Source organism: Sus scrofa, chromosome 1, assembly GCF_000003025.6.
Source record: "Sus scrofa isolate TJ Tabasco breed Duroc chromosome 1, Sscrofa11.1, whole genome shotgun sequence".
Classification (NCBI taxonomy): Eukaryota; Metazoa; Chordata; class Mammalia; order Artiodactyla; family Suidae; genus Sus; species Sus scrofa.
In genome coordinates, this window is record NC_010443.5 from 81,990,875 (window position 1) to 82,005,903 (window position 15,029).

Consider the following 15,029-nt stretch of genomic DNA (forward strand, 5'->3'; position numbering starts at 1 on the left):
AGGGCTTAATTAAATTAGTCCCTGGTAAGTGATAAGCCCACCTGACATCAATTCCGCCTATAAATGGTGGCCTCTTTCTCCTGCGAGTAGTGAAGAGTGTCATCAGGTCTTGTTTATTGTCTGCTGTAAACGGTAGGGTGTTGCCCGAGGACATTTTCCTTAAGATGCCTGGTCCAATAAACCATTGAGGTCTCTATTGCTGTTTCTGGACTCTTTCTCCAGTCTCAAGGCCGAGCAACTACAAGGCTTGCAAACTGGTGGGGTGCTGCCCAACAGTAGTTTAAATAAATCAGGGAGTATGTAAAAATCATTAATTTCAAGTTAATCGAGGATGAATAGGGGATAACTTTCATCTGAGACCAGAACACTCAAGCTTTAGATATGAGGCTTTAGATATGAAAAGTTATATGGGCCAAGTGGTTTAGTGGAAAGAGCCTGGATTTGATATCAGAGAATATAATCCTATGTGGTCTGAGGTATTACGTCTTGGAAAATTCAACTTTTTGAGCCTCTGTTTCTTCATCAGTCAAATGAACATAGTAATGCTGACATTAGCGCCCATGAGGATAAAATAAGACACGGATGAAAGTGCCTGACATATTTAATGATCTCTTAGGAGACTGTGAGGCCAGGAAGTATGTATTGGAAGAAGAATGACACATACATAAACACCTCAAACTGAGACTGAGGGTGAAGGGTTGAAACTCAATTGTAATTAAGAATGTAGGTGAATGTTTCCTTTTGTATTAATGATGAAAGCTAAGTTCAGGAAGCTTGAATCATCTGGACATGAAGGAGCAGCAGCAGCAAAGTCTAGGTAATGGAGAGGAGCAGGTCAGGGCTGGAAAAGTCAGGGAGGTGGCGGGCCTGAGAAAGGAAGGTTAGAGAAGCTGGTGGTGGATGTCTGGCCAGGGCTGATGGCTCAGAGATGGAAAGGGGAGCTGAAAGAGACTGTCACAGAGGAAGTAATTATAAGTATAGAGCAACAGGGCTTGAGCAAATTGAAATGATCATACCTCTTTGGTAATTCAAGGATGACTCTCTTAGGGATAGGGTAAGGCAGTTTGCTAAATAGACTAATTTGGGGTGGGGGAGAAAAAGAAAGAAAGAAACAAAAAAGCATTTCAAGGACTGAAGCAGTTGTATAGTCATGGACCAGTTGTTTATCATGAGTAAAACCTAAAGGGCAAATTTGAGTGTATTGAATTCAACTAAATAGGAGAACAGGAACCATGTACTTGTAACAGCCCTGTCAGATTGGTGTTCATTAGGCTAGAGCCAAGAATAGACTAGGGACAACAAAAACAAAGATGCATTCTGTTCTGTTTGGACAAAAAGGTCATAGGAGGGATGTCCCTACTTGAGGTAAATGGATGATATACGAGAATTAACTCTCTTTCTTCTCCTCTATCATGGGAAAAAAAAAAAACAAAAACCTTCAACTGAAAGAAAAAACTATACTATGACAGAGCTAATTGAAAAACTAAGATAGGTGAAGGAACTTGTAAGAAAATAACCTAGCTCTCTATGGTGCAACTTCTCTTGCCTAGAAAAATTACATTTCAGCAAGAAGAGTTTACAAATAAAGACTTTCATCTAGAATCAGGGCAGAGATGAACACTAAAAGATAGGGGATGGACAAATGGAGTTTCAGTTTTCAAAAAAGAAGCATCTTGACTCCTGAAACCAACACATGGAGCTTGTCATAGATCTTGAGCAAAATGAATAAACTGGAGTTCCCATTGTGGTGCAACAGAAATGAATTACTGTAGCCGGTTCGATCCCTGGCCTTGCTCAGTGGGTTAAAGATCCGGGGTTGCCGTGAGCTGTGGTGTAGATTGAAGATGAGGCTTGGATCTGGCGCTGCTGAGGCTGTGGCGCAGGTTGGCAGCTGTAGCTCTCATTCGACCCCTAGCCTGGGAAACTCCAAATGCCATGGCTACAGCCCTAAAAAGCAAAAAAAAAAAAAAAAAAAAAAAAAAAAAAAAAAGAGTAAACCTATGATTATGGTAATATTTGGGTACTTAGAAAAGGAAGAAATTCAGAAGTTAACAAGTAGTCACAAATAGTCATTTCCCTTTTTTGACAATGTGGTATAGCAAGGACATCTAATAGACAAAGCATATCTGCTCTTTGGGGCTGCATCTGGGGCAAAGGTCGATTTTCCCTAACCCTGAATAAGGGAGGTATACCTTTTTAAAATTTCTACCAAGTTGTCATGTACCCATGTACATTAGCTACTCTGGGACAAGGGAAGAAAATATGACTAAGTAATATGAGGGTCCTCAATTGATGAGAATATTCATCAACAGCATGATAAATCTGTGGCAAGCAGTGGAAGACACCTAAGAAGGAGAACTTTTGGAGTTCCTGCCATTGTGGCTCAGTGAAAATTAACCCAGCTAGGATCCATGAAGATGTGGGTTCCATCCCTGGCCCCACTCAGTGGGTTAAGGATTCAGTGTTGCCGTGAGCTGTGGTGTAGGTTGAAGATGAGGATCAGATCCTGAGTTGATGTGGCTGTGGTGTAGGCATGGCCCTAAAAAGAAAAAAAAAAAAAAAAGAAGACGATGAGAACTTGAATGATGACATGACATACAGACTGAATTTCCAGGACATAATGAAGTTACTCTATTACATCAGTGATGTCCATGTCAATAAGCTAAAAGAAGAAGCCTGACTTAACATGTGATTTTATTAAATTTTATTGTGCTAAGTGCTGAATACAAACTTTAACGGATGTAGGTTGTAAGGGAGTTTTCAGAACAGATGTGAAAAAAAATTTTACTACTTCAAGTTTTAGGAGATTGCAGCATAGGAGTCAACAGGGTAATATGGCTGCCATAATAGGTCTTAGGATTTACTTGGAGAAATACGGTAATTAGAACAGAGCCATTGAACCCCCTTTTACTCTGTTATTTGGATGAAACCTTGAATTCGATTTTGGGAATCAGATTTTAAGAGGGACAATGGCAAAGTAAACAACCTTCCAAGGGCTTTCAGGATGGATGAGGAAAAGCTGATGTAGCTGGTAAATAGCCAGGTGAACTGAAACACTCTCCTGTGGAATTAAGGCTAGATGCACCTTGGAAGATCCCAGAGGGCAGGGTTGCAGATCTTTGAGTCCTACCGTATTGGGGGGGGCATTTGCAAGAGGTAGATGTTATTCAGAAGCAGGTTTCAAGGTCAGTTGAAGGCAAAACTGGGGATGAAGGGGAATAAATGACAGTGGGTACTGTCTAAAAATTTCTTAATCCTGATTGCACATTCTTTTTTTCTTATTTATTTATTTATTTATTTATTTATTTATTTATTTTTGTCTTTCAGGGGCACACCCGAGGCATATGGAGTTCCCAGGCTAGGGGGCCAATCGGAGCTGTAGCTGGCCTACGCTAGAGCCACAGCAAAGCCAGATCTGAGCTGTGTCTGTGACCTACACCACAGCTCATGGCAATGCCAGATTCTTAACCAACTGAGCAAGGCCAGGGATCGAACCTGCAACCTCATGGTTCCTAGTCGGATTCGTTTCTATTGCACCATGACAGAAACTCCAGAAGAGGTTTTGAAACACTGATGCTTACTTGTCAGCTCTAGAGATTCTACTTTATTGATCTGGTGAGGGGCCCCACTAAAATGTATTTTTATCAAAGCTCCCCTGCTGATTTAATGTTCTAGGTTGGAGAACCACTGAGTTAGATGACTACTTATTGGCAGCTTAAATAAATCAAAACAGAGGTTTTTCTAAGGTCTTTTCAAAATGTGAGAAGATATGTGGAAATTAACAGCTATGGGTTACATATGACAGCTAGGCATTTTCACAGTTAATCTTCTCTAATAAATTAATATATGTCAATCCCTTAGCACAGTATCTAGCATGTAGTAACTCTCTATTTTTGTTGCGTCCTCTCTGTAACTGTCCAAAGGAGGTATTACATCTCCATATTACAGATGAGATAACCAAAGCTCTGAAATTAGTTTTGTAAGACCCCTAGCAATAAGTGGCAAAACCAGATTAAATGAGTTTTAACTTCTAGAGCCCCTTATCTCCTCCACAGACCACCTCTAAAACATCAGTGATTTACCTGAGTGAACATTTAAAATATTTAACAAAACCCTCTTCCTCTTGATCATTTGTAGGGGATCTCTCTTCAGGAGCAATTTCTGAAAAAATGAAGCATAAAAGATGTCCACATTTTTTTTTTTTTCTGATGCGGCCTGAGGGAAATGACTCTGTAGGTCTTGAGAGCCTCTAAGAACTGAAAATAGATGGAGGTAGCCCTTTAGAACCCAAACAATGAACTTTTAAAAAAACTTTTTGTTTTGTTTTGTTTTTTGTATTTTGGTTTTTTTTTTTTTTTTTTTTTTTTTTTTTTTGCTTTTTATGGCCAATTTGCTGCATATGGAATTTCCCAGCCACAGCCACGCCACACACCCAAGCGGCAGCTGTTATCCTTAACCCACTGAGTGGGGTCAGTGATCAAACCCACGTCCTCATGGATGCTAGTCAGGTTCTTAACCCACTGAGCCACAATGGGAACTCCACAAAGCATTTCGCTTTTTTGTTTTTGTTTTTTATTAAAGTGTAGTTGATTTACAGTGTTCCTTCAATTTTTGCTGTACAGCAAAGTGCCCCAGACACTCATACACATCTATTTTTTTTTTTTCATCAGTTTCTTACCCAAGAGAGTAGATACAGTTCCCTGTGCTATACAGCAGGGTCCCATCACCCATCCGTTCTAAATGAAACAGTCTGATCCGCCAACCCCAAACTCCCCATCAACACCCCATCCCCACCCCCGGCAAACACAAGTCTGCCCTCCATGTCCATGATCTGTTTCTGTTTTGTAGATAGGTCATTTATCCATATTATAGACTCCACATATCAGTGATATCATATGTGTTTGTCCTTCTCTTTCTGACTTACTTCATTTATATGAGAGTCTCTAGTTCCATCCATGTTGCTGCAAATGGCATTATTTTGTCCCTTTTTGTGGTTGCGTAGTATTCCATTGTATGTATGTACCACTTTTTCATCCATTCATCTGTTGATGGATGTTTAGGATGTTTGGATGTCTTGGCTATTGTGAATAGTGCTGCAGTGATACATACGGATCGCATGTATCTTTTTCATTGAAGTTTTGTCCAGATATATGCCCAGGGGTAGGATTGCTGGGTCATATAGTAGTTACTATATTTAGTTTTCTGAGGGACCGCCATACTGTTTTCCATAGTGGCTGTACCAAATCACAGCACTTCCAAGCAGAGGGAGAAAAGCAGTGCTAGCAGGTAAAACATCTCCAGTGCTAATGAATGGCTAAACATCTGTCCTGCACCATCTAGCTCTGGTAGCTTATTACATGCTAACACTGAGGGAGATGAAGTTATTAGCCCCAGGTGATGGCCCTGGGCTCACCTGACACTTTTCTGAGGCCAGGCTGGACCAGGCTGTGTGCAATGGCTGTTTTAAGATAATGGAAGACCCTTCTCCAAACGGGCTGTGACTGAGGTTGCAGATCCTCTACTTGAAGAACTCAGCTGGATGGAGGGTGTTTCATCCGCCCAGGCCTAGGGAATAAGGTAAATTAAATTTCCTCTTGGGAGCGTCATATAATTCATTCAGTTTGCAGGGTTCATTGCTTTTGGATTTAGAGTAGTTTGTTACCACCGCGGCTAGTTAAGGCGAGAACTGCTTCTAAATAGGTGATTTCCTCCCTTCTTTCTGAGAAGAGCGTAAAATCAAAATCGGTAGAAACGGAGTAACAATTTTGGAAAAGGCGAGGGGAGTGGGCAACAGCCCGGGTAGAAAAGATCTCAACGCTTTCCTCTCCCCGAACTGTCCGGATGCATCGCTCCTCCCCTCGGGCCTCCAAAATGTTCTTCAGTTGGGGCGATTCTAGAATCGAACCCGAAGCCTTTGGGATCTTTAGAAACTAGAGCAAGTGAGCAAATCTGAGTCAGAGAGGCCTGGCAGGGTAGGGGTGCGTGGAGTCAGGGCCGGGAGGAGGGGAAGGCCGAGCGTTGCGAGTCCGGGGCGAGGAGGAGGGGGAGAAAGAGGGGCGGGCCGGAGGTCGGGGTCCCACAGCGGGCGGGGTCCCAGTTCCCCCTTCCCCATCCTCGCCTCCCCGGGCTCTGGTGACGTTGCGGTTCCCTCCTCCTTCCAGCAGAGCCTCAGCGCCCGCCGAGTCCCGCCCTCCTCCCCCTTCGCCCACACCCCACCCGCCCGCGCCTGCCCGGCTCGCAGTAGCGCCGCCCGAGGCTGCAGCGGCGCATCCCGTGGCGCTGCGCCCACCCGCACCCATGGCGCGGCGGGTGCGCCGAGGGTTCGGCTCAGAGGGCGCCGGGGACCCGGGAGCCCTGGAGTGAAGGAGGCTGGGGAGGGGTTCCAGAGCCTGGGCCCAGGCTGGAGAGGCGACGCCCGAGAGGACGAAGCCGCGGCGGGGAGCAGTAAGTGGAGCGGCGCACGAGTGGTAGGCAGGGGCGCGCGGCGGGCGCCGCAGTGGGCCCCGCGCGGCGCAACTTGGCAACTTTCTTCCGGAGTCTCGGGTGGGTCGCGGGCCGGGGTGGCCCGGCGCGGGCGAGAGGCAGGCGGAGCCACGTCCCCGACCAGGCGCGGAGCGCCGCGGGCTGGGCGCCCGAGTCCAGCTCGGCTGGGCTCCTGGAGGGCGCGCGAGGCGTGAAGCCAGAGCCGTGGGTTTCCCCGGCGGCCAGGCGGCTTTTCGTCCCTTCCCACCCCTCGAGCGCCTAGCGCAGAGCCAGGCGCACCGGCAGAACCGGGACATCACCTTCAGTGGGTCGGCTTCGGCCGGCCCAGCCGAGATTTCCCGGGCGGCCGGCGGGGCTTCGGTTTCCCTCTGCCCGGTAAGGTGGCACAGCTCTGCGCCCTCCTTTCCCTGCGCTCCCTGCTAATCGGGGTGGCAGTGGTCGTGTGTGGCGATCTAGGCGCTGGCAGCCCGCCTCTGTGACTGCGGAAGCCGGGGAAGAAAGTCCCGAGCCGCCCCCAGACGCTGGATTCCAGAGCCGCCGGGCTCCGGCGACACTTGGAGAATTTGTTGGTAAAATCTCACTCCCAGGCAGCTCCTGGTGGTGGAGTCGAGGGGCTGGGCGGACGAGGGGGGTGGGGGTGGGGGCTTGACTCACAGGCTGGGAAGCTCTGTGAGACCTGCCACATGGGCTCAAGATCTGTCACGGCTGCAATCTGAGCTAAGTTTGTGACCGGAGAACTTTCTCATTTTCATCGCTCATTGGAGGCATCAGCCTCCGCTAGGACTTGCTGGCATTTCAGGCTGAAACCGAATCCATGGCTTGAAACTAGGAGGTGAACCTCATTTACCTGGAATTCCTTAGAGCAGGAAATTACACTTTTAGTTTCTATGGTTCTCCATGTGATAAAGTTCTTTTAAATAGTTGTTTCGTTAGTCATGGACTACAGAGTCATGGTTTAATTAGTATTACATTAAATTGAAGAATGGCCGTTCTCACTGAGAAACAGTTTGAAAATAGTTTTTTTTTTTTTTCCTCCGGTATTTTATTTTTCACCTTATAGAACGTAACCTTTCAGGAATTTACTTTTCTTCAGTTTTTTTTGAAAAATTTCTCAATAGGAGTTCCCATCGTGGCTCAGAGGTTAACGAATCCGACTAGGAACCATGAGGTTGAGGATTCGATCCCTGCCTTCCTCAATGGGTTAAGGATCCGGCGTTGCCATGAGTTGTCGTGTAGGTTGCAGAGGCGGCTTGGATCCTGCGTTGCTGTGGCTCTGGGGTAGGCTGGCAGCTACAGCTCCGATTGGACCCCTAGCCTGGGAACCTCCATATGCTGCAGGAGTGGCCCTAGAAAAGGAAAACAAACAAACAAACAAACAAAAAAACCACAGTAAATGATGACCTCTATGAAATAAAATGTGATATACAATATTTTATAGAATATTCAGACAGTACTTCTAAAATGAGATCCCAAAAATGTTTGTAATGTGCATGGGAGAAATAAGATACAGGATTATTAGAGTATTTGTGTATCATATGCTACTTTTTTTTGATAATGTCCCCATATGGAGATATGGGCTCCTTTTATGATGTAGGTAAGATGTGTTCCAGTAAAAATGGAGAAGAGAAAATACTGAATTTGATGCCTCCATCATCTAGTGACCCTTCTCTGTGGGTTCAGCAAAAGGTGCAAGACAGTGCTAGCTGCTAAGGAGACACACAGAGGGGTTTAACTGCTCTTGCTCTCCGGAAGCTATTAATGTACAAAGGGAGAAACCATAAATTAGCAACACCTGGGAGTTTGAGCTTGGGCAGCTCCTTTTTCTGCGATTGATGTACTATGTCCCTATCAGTTTCATCAAGTTTTCCTTAAATACAGTGGCCTGCATGGTACATTTAAATATTGATAGTACAGTTACCAAGTAAGATGGGATTCTTGAAAAAAGAAAAAAGAACTTAGATAAAGAGGGAAATTTGCAGCAGAACACAGTATAGACCTTTGTCACCGTGGGGATTATTAGGACCTTCGTGGTCCTGCCGGGTAGAATCTGTTTGGAATTCCTCCCTCTGAGATTAGGGGACTGGCTATTTATTACAAGACACTAGGTAAAAAGTTAGGTTTGCCACATTAGGGCAGAACCATCCTAGTGCCTCATGTTTGTGTGTGCATCTGCTTTAGTGTTTATAAAATTAGTCTGCAAATTAGCTATTGACAGGTTTTCAGTGAGATTTGTTGTCCAGTCCAATATCCTTGAGAGGGCCTAGTGATCATCCAGGAGGTAAAATTCTTAACTTCACTGATGTTGCCTCCTCCTTCCCAATACCTCAATCTAAAGATGTTCTTTTAGTTTCTGAAATAGTGTTTAAAGACCATAGATGAAAAGGCATTCTGCAACTCAACAATAAAATCTTTTGTTTATACATTTCTTAATCTACTATTTTTGTAGTAGAATATTCTGGTACTTATTTCTGTTTGGCTTGGATTACACTGTGTTGCATAAAAGGAATTACATGATTTCTACTCAATATTATGATTTTAGCAAATGATGGGAGAGCAATAAAGATACAATGTTTAAATTGGGGTTTTAATATATCAGTAACTTCAGTAAAGAAATTGGTAGAAAACTAGCATTTTGTAGTTGCAGTATGTATTAAAAATTACTTAATCATTAGCATGTTTGAGTCCTAAATACAGTAAATATTCTTATTCTTTTTCACCCTCCTCCCCCATTAAAAAAAAGGAAGAGATACTGTTAATGTCCTGGGAAGTGTTTGTGGCAGGTCTTGGGGAAATTGAAAACCTCTGATAGAGGGAAGTTTATCATGATAGTGGATACTTTTATTCCATTTATTGAGACGGGCTGGATCTTTACTGCTATGAAGGCATGGGTAGGGCAGAGAGTCCATGCCCCAAAACGCTGGATACAGTTGCTGAAAAATGCATCCAATCAGAGGACAGACCAGTTCTTATTACTGTATTACATACCTTAGAATTTTCTCATTTTGGAATTAACATTATCTTCCCCTACAGTGGTTTGTAGAATAAAACTCTTTGGGGGTCACCAGATTACCAGTAGCTATTTTTTTGTTGGTTTGGGGTTTTTTGCTTTCTTTAGGGCTGCACCTGCAGCATATGGAAGTTCCTAACCAGGGGTCGAATCAGAGATACAGTTGCTGTCCTACACCACAGCTACACCAGATCCAAGCCGCGCCTTTGACCTACACCTCCGCTCACAGCAACGCCCAGATCCTTAACCCACTGAACAGGGCCAGGGATCAAACCTGCATCCTCATGAATCCTAGTCGAGTTCATTAACCACTGAGCTGCAAAGGGAACTCCACCAGTAGCTATTTGGATGACACAATGCAATCCTCTAAACCTAGAGTCAGTGCCCCACATGGCATTTAGGCCAGTGCATAAGCCCAGAGTACCAAAAAGAGAAGTTATTTTCCAGTGAAATTCATATGGTGAATTAAGGACAGAATGGGAAGTCGAGATTAAAGCCCTAGATTCCAGAGGCACTGATGCTAATAGTTTGCTATTTGCTGATAGCAATAATTAGAAATGGATGAATTTCAGAAAGTCTTGTCAACACTAAAGCCAAACTCTAATAGCAAATTCTTTTTTAAAAATTAAACGTTGAATCATGTGTATAATATTTTAATTAATTTTTCTTTAAAGAAAATCTTTCCATATATGTTAGTAAATAAATGCAGTCCTAGGTTCTGACCCATCTAACTTTAGTGTTTCACAGCTTCTAGTTACATATGAAAAAGTGGTTTGGTTAGGGGATGGTGGAGAGAGATTGCAGGAAAGAATCATACTAGAAAGAAAAGTAGAAAGTGTTGGGTTGGAATAAAGAGGGGCCATTAGGAAACTCTTGCTTATGAATTCGTATGCATTTAGACAGCTGAAGGAAGGAGTCTTAGCTCATACAGCTACATGAACGCTTGCATTTTAAAACTGCCTAGTAATTTAACATTCTTTTTCAAATAATTCTAATATTTTGATATTTTAGCCTAGGAAATGGAGAGTGATATGGAGCAGGTGTCTTATACTCATTTTAGGGGTATAGAAATGGAAATACTGTGAAGGTAAGAGAAAACTTGTCTATCATTTACAAATAATTAGTGCCTACCTTATGTATGAGGTGAACCTAAATAGCATATTTAATTCTACTCTGCTCCATTCATGTTGTTAAAGATGCCCACATTTCATTTTCCTACAGATCTAATTTATTATCCCTTTTACTACTCATTACGGCCCATGAACTGTCAGCTGCCTGGAATGTTTATGTGCTTCCCAGGCTTCTGTAAATGGACTGTTGTACAGACCAAAGCTACCACCTCCCACTCTGCCTGTCTCTTCTCATCCTCATCAGGATTCCATCATGAGGCCTCTTCTAAGTCCCAGGGGTCCTAGTTGGCTTCAGGTCTTTGGTGCTTTACCAGGAAACTTGTTGCTTCCTTCTGCATGTCTGTGTATTTCAAAATCTCCAATCTATGGAGTGTGTGGATTTCAGGTCCTCTGTCAAATGTCTAGCAGAGTATAAACCTGCAGGAGGTGGGTGTTCAGAGTTAATTGAAGATCACACACACACGAAAAAGAAGTATGGTTTTACTTTGGAAAGAGAAGAACAGATTGTTAAGGGCTTCTTGAATGGAGTGGTGGGTTCAGTCCTTAATTCCAAATGACACTGAATTTTCATGTGCTTTAAGATTACCCTGGATTTCCTTCTAGGTTTTTTTTTTGTTTGTTTGTTTGTTTTTGCTTTTTAGGACTGCACCCATAGCACATGGAGGTTCCCTGGCTAGGGGTTGAATCAGAGCTGTAGCTGTTGGCCTACACCACAGCCACAGCAACACCAGATCTGAGCTGAGTCTGTGACCTACACCACAGCTCAAGGCAACGCCGGATCCCCAACCTACTGAGCCAGGCCAGGGATCGAACCCTCATGGATACTAGTTAGGTTCATTAACTACTGAGCCACGAAGGGAACTTCCTCCTTTTAGTTGTTTCAACTCCCTTGGGATATTCCATAAACACAGCCTTGGTAAGTGTTGTCATCTGATGTTAGTAAACAATTTCTGAAAGAACAGGATTTGCCTCTTGAGTAATATGGAGTAAACATCCTGATAATAAGCATGACTTTAGCATTTTTCTCATGTGTAACAAACTTAGCTCATGAGCAACAGGCATTTAATGCAAGCAGAAGTTATACCACAACCAAGTTGACTCAGCATTTCATAGCTCTTAAAAGGAATTTGTAAAGGAAATGGGCTCACCAAGCTTGTGGGTCTATAATATTTTTATTAATGAAGTACACAGGCAATATAGTGGCTTTACTGTTGGAGTCTAATGGCTATTGCCAAAAAAAAAAAAAAGGAGGGGGGGACATTTCTTAGCAATTCCTGAGGTGGGAGTTAGCAACATGAGGTTAGATATATAAATTTTAGTGTAAAATGTTAGTAACTGCAGATGATGTTGTGAAATTACTCATTTAAAGAAATAACAGACTACAAGTTGACACCTTCATTTAGAGTATTCCTTTACATTGTATTGAAAGTGTTATTGCTTTTTTTTGGTCTTTTTGTTTTTTAGGGCTGCACTGGTGGCATATGGAGGTTCCCAGGCAAGGGGTCGAATCAGAGCTGTAGCCACTGGCCTGTGCCAGAGCCACAGCAACACAGGACCTGAGCTCCCATCTGTGACCTACACCACAGCTCCTGGCAATGCCAGATCCTTAACCCACTATTCGAGGCCGGGATCAAACCCCAGTCCTCATGGATGCTAGTTGCGTTCGTTAACCACTGAACCAAGACGGGAACTCCAGGTTATTGCATTTCTAAAGTAAGCTCACATCCAGAAAGTTGGATCAGTGATAAGAAACTCAAGATTGCATGATACAAATCATCAGGTAGTTTAAAAATGTTGCAGGTCAAAGTGCACTCAAGACCTTGACACCCAGGAGCGCAGTAGTGAAGACGTCCTGACTGCAGGATAGCACTGCTTACCTTCTTTACAGTTCGGTCAGCTTTTCTTCTGGAAACAGTGCTGTGTTTTTGCTGTTTGGATGGATCTGAGGACAGACTATAAGTAAGGGATTTCTGGAATTCCACAAATTCTGGTCAAGAACTTTTCTTGGGGCCTTGGCAGTTGGATGATATCATTCTAGGAGCTACCAAGGGGGCCAGGCTCACTAGCCCCGTGGATAATCAAGCTGGGCCAGCTGGATTTAGGAATCACCTGCAGTGTTTACACTTCTCCCATGGGGTGGGGGGGGAGGGGGGTGGCAGGAAGGGAAACAGAGCCTGAAAGGGAATGTCGAACAGCTGTTTTCCATCTTCCCTGAAGAAAAAGAAGAGGAAATCGACTTACAGCAAGCATCAAGAGGGATTTATGCTAAATACAGGGAAGTTTTTCTGAATGTTTTAACCTTCAGAATGGCTTTATGAAGGAGGCCTTTGAGTTCTTGTCTGTTTAGAAAGGTTTAAGTGAGGTGGTCCAGCAGGGAGGTTAGTGTTTGTCTTCTGGGGTTCTAATTTCATGACTTCTGCTCATCTGGATTTGAACATCTTAGAAATTAAAAGTGACCTAGTTGTACGAATGTAGAAGAAATGACCAGTTTGGGTGTTGGAAATACAAGTTGTCTATAGTTTTGACTTCGTTCTTAGAACCAAGTATTTATGAACTACTTATATATTGATCTTATATAAGATTGCTTCAACCTTTCATTCTGGAAGCTCCTCTCCTCTGCTTAAGCTATATTCTCCCCAAATAGGTCACTTTTCTCCATATTTCTCTTTTATTTTAGAAAATTCTTAAAAAAGAAAAAAAAAAAGACTTGGCACCAGACTGTGGTGTTCCACTTGGACTTTTAGTAATATATTTTACATTTCTCTGCTCCATTTTTTATGGTAGAAGGAGACTGGCAACGTGGTCCCGTGAATGTATGGGGCATTCATTAGCTGTGTGGTCAAAACATACAGAGGTTGCCCATGTCAGAAAGAATCTGGAAACGTCTCTCATATTCCAGACTTCTTAGAGCAGTATTTTGGGTTAAAGTAATAATGGTATTTCAAGAAACAGAATGTGAACTTTGTTTCATTTTTGCATGGGAAGATAGAATCTCTGATAGAATTAGTTGGTGGTTTCAGGCCAGTGTTTTTTTTTTTTTTTTTTTTTCTCAGTAATAAACTCAGGCAGGACTTAAGATGTAATTGTCTTCAAAGCAGGTTCATATTGTTGCTGCAGAGGTGTTGGAAAATGCACACACAGCCAATACTGTGTCACTGGTTTTGGGGGATGCCAAGAAGTGGGCCCAACAAGGTCAGTGTCTTAGGCAATTGGAATTAAATGTTTCTACTTAGTTTTTTAGCCTGTAGTTTTAAAACGATGTTGAAGTGCTTTTCGCAATTACCTTTCTCAAAGGAAACTGATTCTTGGAATCACTGCAAAGCCTGCCCAGTTAACTTAGGTAAAAGTGTCTTTTGCTGTCTCCCTTAGTTGTGAAGTTAATTTCTTCCTCTTTCTTTACCATAAGTCTTCTACAAGTTAGAGCTTGTTGGTTTTATGAAAACCCAGGAGCAGTAGAGTGCAGAATAACTGAGCAGTAGCTTTTGTGCAGTCGTTCAGTTTGTCCTTTCTTCAACTCTAGTGTGAAATTTTAAGATCCACCTTTTTGTCTAAGGAAACTCATATTGTTTAGACAGGATTCATCCCCTTAATCATGTACCCTGTTTGGGTTCTAAGAGTTTCCTCATTAGATTTTTTAGACTTACTGTGAATCGCATAGAATTATTCCGTATAAAATCCAAATTGACAAGCAGTGTTTGAGTATCTACTGTGGAAAACTTAAAAATTCAATTTTACCTCTACTTGTTAAATTGAATCTGGGCAGTTTTAGGTTAAGCTGGACCACTTTCAGTCTCTCTTTCTTGGAGAAGAAATGTGTTGGCAGTATTTATAGTACTAAATTGCCATAAAATGATAAATCCTGTGCCTAAAGAAGTTGAATGGTACTAGCAGTGTTAGGGTGGTTATGTAACAGACCCTTCTTTGTGTGGTTGCAGTTTTTTTTCTTGTTGGTGAAGCCACTGAAGTTTGGTTCAGTGATTGCAAGTTTTAGAAAAGATAAATCTGTGTTACTAGGAATGAATGCTTTGATATAGAACTTTTTCCAATGTACTTTTGAACCTGGAGAGTCGGATGAAAGAACAGTATACTCTCACGGTAGAAATACTGAAAGGGTTTAGTCACTCAGCAAGTATTTGCCAGGTACTTCTGTGTTTGAGGGGACGTCTGGGTGGAGGCAGAGAGGAGCGGCAGGCAAAAAAACAGGACATGGTTTCCAGCCTTTGGGAGCTGTAATATCTGGTTGGAGAAGGATAACTGAGTGTGAAACTTTATGAGCACTATTGAGTGTTGAACAGAGACAAATGCATGCAGCAGCATTGCAGGAAGAAAGACGCCTGTGAGGATTGCACGGACAGAGAATGCTCAGCTAGGAGGGGAGTCTGAATTGGGCCTCTGAGGATTTTATGCCA

At 43.0% G+C, this 15,029-nt stretch overlaps 1 protein-coding gene across 4 annotated transcripts in view; it reads left to right on the forward strand.

The window, feature by feature from the left end:
* The window catches only part of DSE (dermatan sulfate epimerase), a 66,954-nt gene continuing 57,944 nt past the window's right edge, over positions 6,020 to 15,029 (forward strand). Inside the window, exon 1 of one of the 4 annotated variants that reach the window (XM_005659399.3) lies at positions 6,020 to 6,444. The gene's annotated coding sequence lies outside the window, so the exon portion shown is untranslated. Of the gene's footprint in view, positions 6,468 to 6,636; positions 7,053 to 15,029 lie in introns of those variants that run through there. The other 3 variants (XM_021091565.1, XM_021091551.1, XM_021091554.1) reach the window with 3 other exon arrangements.